Genomic DNA, 8,139 nt, shown 5'->3' on the forward strand with positions numbered 1-8,139 from the left:
AGGCTAGCTATTTAGTATGTTGTAGTTCAAGAAAGAGTTATACAAGTTAATTATTTTGACAATTGATCCTTCTATTCTGACAGCTTTGGTACTTTGAGATGACTGGCATTAAAAAACCAGCCCTAAACTTGAGGTGGAAGCCTCCGATGACCAACTGGGTAAGGGTCGGAGGGACGGCTGGATCGCTGAGGATGGAGACAATCGTCTTTAAGACCAAGAAAGCAAGCATAAAACTTGAGGAGAAACCAATTTCACTCCGCATTGGATGGGGTGAAAAATACCCTCAAAGGAAGCCCAGCAGGAAGAAGATTGAATTCACTCGCTTTGGGAAAAATAGAAGTCCAACGTCCGGGAAGCAAGATAAGAAAAGGAGTAATGGGCAGACCAAAGAGCAAACTAGGCTGAGAAAGATAAACGAGGAAGAAAAGCAGAAGGCTGGGAAGCAAGAGAAGGTGATGGGCAGACCAAAGAGCTCATCTGTGGGTTACGTAAGCAGCAATGACTCTTTACACACCACAGCATATTTACATTGAGTTAAATATTTTATCGTTATTATTAATTCATTTTCAATTTGCATTGTTTCATGTTAACTTTCTTTTATGGGTTTTCATAACTATTCTGCTTAATCTTGTGGATTTACATGGGTAAAGGGTATATGGTTTACTTTTCAAATTTTGTCCCAGCATATCGCTGATGCTTTTTCAAGAGAAGATGAAATAGATAAGTTGACACCTGTAGAGCAAATTTATTTTTGAAGGAATACGACCAATATAAATTGGAAATTACTCCATGCTGTCAAGCGTAGCAAACGCCTTCAATGGGATGCTTGCTCCCAGGAGATACATAGGTTGAACAAGAAATTGGAGCGCTATGAAGGGATCGAAGACTTGATTGACCCCGAAGACCTGAAGAAAAATGTGAGGGAACTTATGTCACAAAATGATAGACATAAAGGGTATGCACAGAGGAAAAGAAGAAAGAGTTTTGATTCTAATGATAGGGGTGATATGGGTGATGATGGAATTTGTTTTGATTATGACGATGTAACGAACATTAGCAAGGAAGCTTCTCATATTGCCGAGGCTGTTGCACAAACAGAGAAGGAGGCAGAGAAAGGTGAATGTCAAGAAATGGAGGTTGCGTATATGGAGAAAGCCGTGCATAGCGAGGAGGATAAGAAAGAGGAAGAGAGAGAAGATGAGAAGAAAGAGGAAGAGCAAGAGATGGAGATGAAAGAGGAAGAGAAGGAGGCAGCGAAGGAGGAATGGCAAGAGATGGAGGTTGACAAAGAGGGGAAAGCTGTGGCTGAAGAGATCGAAGAAACTTGTGTCAAGGGGTATTAGGGGACCAAGTACCAGAAAGAGGACTCACTCACATCTGGTCCGAACCCCTTTCACTGAAGGAAAGAAGAAGGACGATCATCCAGATATAATTAACATATCACCACACAAGGCCGAAGAGAGGGATAAAATTAGGTTCTATTGTAAGCCTGAGTAATGCACTTGGGATTTTCTTGGGAAGAGGAAAATCAAGAAGAAGGAGGAGGCTCTATTGAAGTTGCTAAACAAGGGTATTCCCAACGTTGATGATTTTAGCATACGTGTGATTGATAGTGAAGGAACCTTCGTTCACAACTTTAGAGTGCCTCAGCATATAGCAGCAAAGCTCACACCAGACGAGAACAGATGGCTCTCTCAGTTCTGCAATGAAATAGCCCATCAGTAAGTTTAGACATTCTGATTAACCGTGGCTACAACATGTTAACTTTCATTGTTACATGTTAATGATTATAGGTTTATGTTAACTTTCATAGTTACATGTTAATGATTATAGGTTTATGTTAACTTATACCTATTTGTGCCAACGTTTGCCAAATCATGTTTATATTTGCAAATCCAGTTAACATATAGCCTAGTTTATGTTAAAATTTGGATCTTATTGTTATGTTTCAGGTCACGTATTATTGTTAAGACATTGAACAACAGCATTGATTCAATCTAGCTTCTTTATCTTCTACGTGGCGGGCGTATCGATGACCATGCAAGTTCAATATGCTACTCTCAATATGTTAATCTTTTACGCAATACTTGGATTTACTGCATGTTGAGATGTTATGCAATCTAATTTGCATCTTCTGTTAACAGGTCATGGAAGCTCTTGTAGATAGGCTCAGCACATGGCTAGAGAGGCCAAAAATTGGTTCTGTTGGCATGAAATATAGGGTCGTGTCAGCATTTTTCTACGTAAGCATTAGCTTCAAACTCCTAATGTTTTTTAACTCCTGTTTACAAATGGCTTATCATTATTTGCTTGGCAATACAGCATAGCATTTATGCAGTGAACCTAGATTATGCACATTTATACACCTTGTTCATACAAAAGCATGTCGCCGCAAATAAATCAATACTCCTTATCCCGCTTGTGCGGCATGACCATTGGCATGTTGTTGAAGTAAGGTTGGACGAGGATGTTATCAAGCATTACAGCTCTGCAGGCTACAGTGCATACATGGAGCCAGTAAATAAAGTAATTGATTTCATGGATCATATGAAGGCTGGTTTTGATCCCAATAATGTTTGGAAGAAATTCCGATATGAAGCCGTCCCTTGCGAGCAACAGCGTGGAATGTTAGTGTTTCACACACTTAAACATTTTCATTTTATTCAGCATCAACTATCTAACTATCTTTCCAATGTATATGATGTAGGTTTGATTGTGGACTTTTCATTCCTTTATATATAACGGCTATAATACAAGGGACTGATACCAGTCAGGTAACTAATCCCGCTGACGAGGCCGACGTCATCTGTGCCAAGCTTGCAGCTGAACTCCTAATTGAAGGATGGGAACAGAAAAATTACGTGGATGGGCTAGAAAAGGATGGGTGAATGATGTCAGAAAAAGTTATGTATTATGCAGATTGTTGTGGGAGCAAAACTAATAGGCATATTAATTTAGATGTATAACTAGAGAAAGGTTGTGTAACTGGTTGCTAGTTAAGATGTTATGTGGTATCAAAACTTTTTATTTAACTGGTGGGTAGGTTGGACGAGGAGATGTAAGAAACTGGTTGTTTAACTGGTTGACAATGGAATCTTTGTTGCTAAAATGTTTGAAATGCAATACATAACAGGGCTATAAGGGATGATAGTATATGTCACTGATGTGCCGACACAAAACTTGCATTGGCTGCCATATAAGTATGAAAGATAACATATAGCGCTGAAAGTTAACCACTTTCAATAAAAGTTAACCCGTAGCTCTGAAACTTAACCACTATCAGTAATAGTTAACATGTAGCTCTAAAACTTGACCACTATCAGTTAGAGTTAACATATAGCTCTGAAACTTAACCACTATACGTAATAGTTAACATGTAGCTCTAAAACTTGACCACTATCAGTTAGAGTTAACATATAGCTCTAAAACTTAACCATTTATAGTAAACGTTAACGTATACACGTGATACTTGACCAAATTCAGTTAGAGATGACAAAGATGATGTATATTAGAACCATACAAAAACAACACAGGAAGAATGAACAAAGTTTCCATTTTTCAACTTCGCGGTTTGCTTGCTTCAGTGCTTTCTTCAACTGCTTTGCCTTGACCGTCATATCATTTTCAACGGGGACTTCTGAGTAATCTGGAATATTCCTACTTACCATTGCATCTTCACTGTGAGCCCAAGCGAAAAACTTGTATTGCCTCTTTGGGAAATTTGCACATCCCCAGAAGTATCTATCCTTGTTCCTCCTATTTTTGCACTGCCTCATGGGTGTTGGAATGTTACAAAAACAACATACCTCTTCTCATGACTGAACACCCTCTGACGTTTTCATCTCGCAATCTCAAGAGGTAATGAAGGGAAAGTTAGAACTTCTATTAAGCTTATAACTTTCCTATGTGCACATTTTATATTGCATAAGGAATAACTTACTAGCCATTGGAATATGGTTGTTTGAAATGACTGGTTGCTAGCCGTTAGAACAGTGACTAATATGTTGGAGAAGTCACCCATTTAAACTCAAAATCTTGCCATGACAGGTGAAGGTCTGAAAACGTCTCTCATGCTTGCAGTTTCTATTAACAGCATGAACAAAATGAATCTAACAGGCATTATCATAGATTACAAAAGTACAACGCTATATACTTAACAACTTTAAAACCATCTATATGTCTCATACAAAAGTATTGTTGTTAGAAGTTGAAACACACTAGTCACGGATGGGTTCATTGCAGGTTGCTCTATTGTGACCTTCAACTTTACACCGAGAACATTTGACGGGCCGTTTGTATATGGTTCTGTTGTTTATGCGTCTTGTTCTATTTCTTCCCCTCCTCTTAGTGGTAATTGGTGGCAAAATTTGGATCTCATCTGTGGACACACTCCGCTTCTCATAGTCTGGTATGGGATATAATATTTCGTCGTAGCTCTTCTTAAACGCTTCTACGGACATGAACCAATCACAATATTGATATACATCTCTTTTCATATAAATAATGACTGCACAAGCATGGACACAAGGAATACGGGTTACGTCCCAAGCTCGGCAAGTGCATGTCCTATTCTCCAAATCAACGTGAGTGGTTCTATGTGATTGCACTTCGAAAATATCCTCTCTAGATTGCCTAATCTCTAAAGTCCGCCCTTTTTCCATATTTTCTCTAACAATCTGCTCAGCTTTAGGACAAAGATAGCTTGTCCACTTACACGCCATTATCCGTCTGTTGTTCATGCGAGTCATAAGTTGTTTTCGGATATGCTCTACCATTCGTAGGATACGTAATAAACGGGCTTCACGTATCTAGCTGTTAAAGGATTCTGCGACATTAGAGGTTACATGGCCATATCTGCAAAGGACAACATATAGGAAGTATGATGGGTATATAATATGTTTTCTTAACAAGTGACCATAAAACTTAACCTATACTGCTAAAGGCTAACATAAAAACATCATAGTTAACATATATTGGTGAAAGTTAACATATATCAGCGAAGGTTAACCTATAAAAAGGATACTTCACATATATGCATAACAGTTAACATCAACCGCAAAACGTCATAATGATTGAATGCATACCTAATGCCAGGGAAGAAGGCATTTGCCCAATGCTCTGGCGAGTAATTAATTACAATCTCATATGCGACTGGAGCCATCTCATAAATTTCCTTCATGTAGTCGTTCCATTCCGCTATAGTGTATTTATAGCAAGCAGTTTGGAGCAAATTCCCCAAAACCTGTGTGTCCTTTGCCTTCATTCCCAAATCCTTGAGCTTTGATCTAAAATTTTCAACTAGATGCAGAACGCAGCGTGAGTGAATTGCTTCAGGGAAATATTCTCTCACGGCTTCTCGAATCCCCTTGTCGGCATCAGAAATAATTACCAATTGGTGAAAGAATTGTACGGGTCCAACCTTTCATACAGTATGGACCACAGGCCTTGTAGGAACCATCTCCAATTATCAACATTTTCTTGATCACATATACAATACGCAAGTGGAAATATCCCTTGGTCTCCGTCATAGGCTATGTCGCTCAGAAGCATGCCTTTATATCTGTCTTTCAAAAAGGTCCCATCCAAAAATAAAAGGGGTCTACACCCATTTAAGAAACCCTGGATGCAAGCAGCATAACATATAAACAGTCTTCTGAACCTTCCTTCATTCTGGTCAATGCAAATGTAGCTTCCTGGATTCGTTTGCTTCACCATTTGCTCATACCTGTACAACAATGCCGCTTCTGGACATGTAAATAAATATAATACATTGGAACATAAGGGTAATATATTAACATTAAAGCGGCTACGATAAAGATTTGTACACAAGTTATAAATTAACTATAATATTTATCATCTTAATTGATCATAAGCCTCATAGCTATCACCATACATATCCTGCTGCACTCTTTCTTTGCCCCACCATATCTTACTGTATTCAAGTCTCAATCCAAATCGAGTGAGGAAGTCCTTTTGCACATCAATTGGGCGGATTTCAGGTCGTGCCTTTAATACCGGTCGTAATTGGGCTGCTATGAACTTGCGAGATGCCCGTGATTGCCCTGACAAGGTAGAATGTTGTCCGCAACTGTGTTCATTCACAAACCTTTTGATTTCCATTCTTTTATCATTTTTAACAGGAGCTGCAAAGAGCATCCAAGGGCATTCATACGTCTCCTTATATCGACAACAAATGCGGATACGTTTGGGTTCATTCTTTAGAAATTCATATTCAAATTTTTTGGCTATGGAATAGTATTACAAAGCTAGTCTTAATTCAGTTACGGTTTCAAATTGTTGCCCCTTTTCAGTTAATGATGTGTGCCATCATTGAAGAATGCTCGAAGTGTTATTGAGAATATCATCAACCCTCATTACAATCTCACCAGACGGAAAATCAGTTTGGATTCTCTCTGAATTGGATGCATTTCCTGGAGGAGGACAACTATAATCTGCATTCAAAGAGGCATCCATGTTGCACAATTTAATCAAACAGTGAGATATCCTGCACACTGTGTTAAATATTCTTCTTATAACTTAAGTTAACAGCACTATGATGAAAGTTAACAATATGCATGGTTAACACAGCACACCAAAAGTTAACTAACTGGGTATAAAATTAACCATTTTGAGTAAAACTTAACATAGAGCAGTGGAATTTAACAACAATGGACATGGTTAACACAGAAAGACGAAAGTTAACATGTTCAAGAAAAGTATAACATGTTCCAATGAGAGTTAACATGTTCATATAATAGTTAACATATATCTTAGATAATTAACCTGTAAGCTGAAGGGTTAAAATGTACCCATCAGCGATGGCAACTATTTTTCTCCAAAGTAGCATTGAAACCTGAAATCACAATTTCAACATCCCACATATCCCAGTTTCAAACAGAGTTCATTCTATTACTTACAAATCAGTAATAACTTTCTGTTTTTTCCTCAGGAGTAGGACACTACTTGGCATCAACATCTTGCATTTTAATCAGAACAATTCTAGTTATTTACTTGCGTTCCAACGTGCACTTCAAATCATGCAGAATATAGCATTATCGCCTGACGGCACCATGCTCATCAACTCTTTGGAACCCGTTGGGGGTTGTTCAAATTTATGACGACAATTATACGGTTACATTCAAGGGATTTAAAGCCCAGAGGGGTGATTGAAAGTTGACCAAAAGATAACAGTGCTTACATCACACTAAGCACAATGTTATAAAGAGTTTATTAATTACTTACATTTCGCTAATAACTTTCTGATTCTTCCCTGGCGTGGAACACTCTACATTAACAGCAGCCTGCATATGAATCTCCGTACAACCAATATTTCGATTGTGCTCCAACATGCACTTCAGGTCATCTTCGTTCTCAACTGAAAAACTCAGGTTGGGGTGCCTCTCAGATTTATATATCAAGGAAAAAGATTCTTCAGGTACTTTCAATCTTTCAGCCACACCATATTTCAGTTCATAAAAGCTTGTTGTCGACATTAGCTTCATAAATATGTCATTCTCGCCTAAAGACACCATGCAAATCAAGTCATCGTCAGCCATTGGGTGGTTGAGAGTTATGAGGACAGTTAGAGGACAGTTATGAGGAGGTGAGGAGTAATTGAGGGGATTTCAGCCGCATAAGCATGGTTGACAGTTGAAGAACATACCCTAATTTCATTAATGAGAGAGTGAGAGCTAGAACTAACCGATTTATAATAAAAGCTGATGAAGCAGCACAGTAATGGAGGGAGCGCGCGCTTTTTTCCCCCGCTTTCCTCCGTCGCTTCGCCTTAAATGCGATGAGAGCGGTCGCCGCCAAAGGAGGAACCCATTTAGCCGGTTTTCCTATGAGAGAGATGAGGGTAATTTAGGTATGTTGGTCAAAATACACTCAATACATGTATATGAATGGGTTTTTAGGGCTGGGCCACATTTTTCACTATTTTATGGGGCTAAATGCTAAGGGAATTATTTGCTGGATCTGGGCCACAACCGGATCTTTTTTTTTGGGGCCTTGAAACATTTTTCCCTAAGTTCTATCTCTCTCTTCCTTTTTCTCTTCGCATCAATTCCATTGCGTTATTGAGCAAGATACAATCAAGGAAGAATAATAAAGAAAACACAAAAATCAGCTTAAAGGAGC

The sequence above is a fragment of the Asparagus officinalis genome, chromosome 4 (genome assembly GCF_001876935.1).
Source record: "Asparagus officinalis chromosome 4, Aspof.V1, whole genome shotgun sequence".
Lineage (NCBI taxonomy): Eukaryota > Viridiplantae > Streptophyta > Magnoliopsida > Asparagales > Asparagaceae > Asparagus > Asparagus officinalis.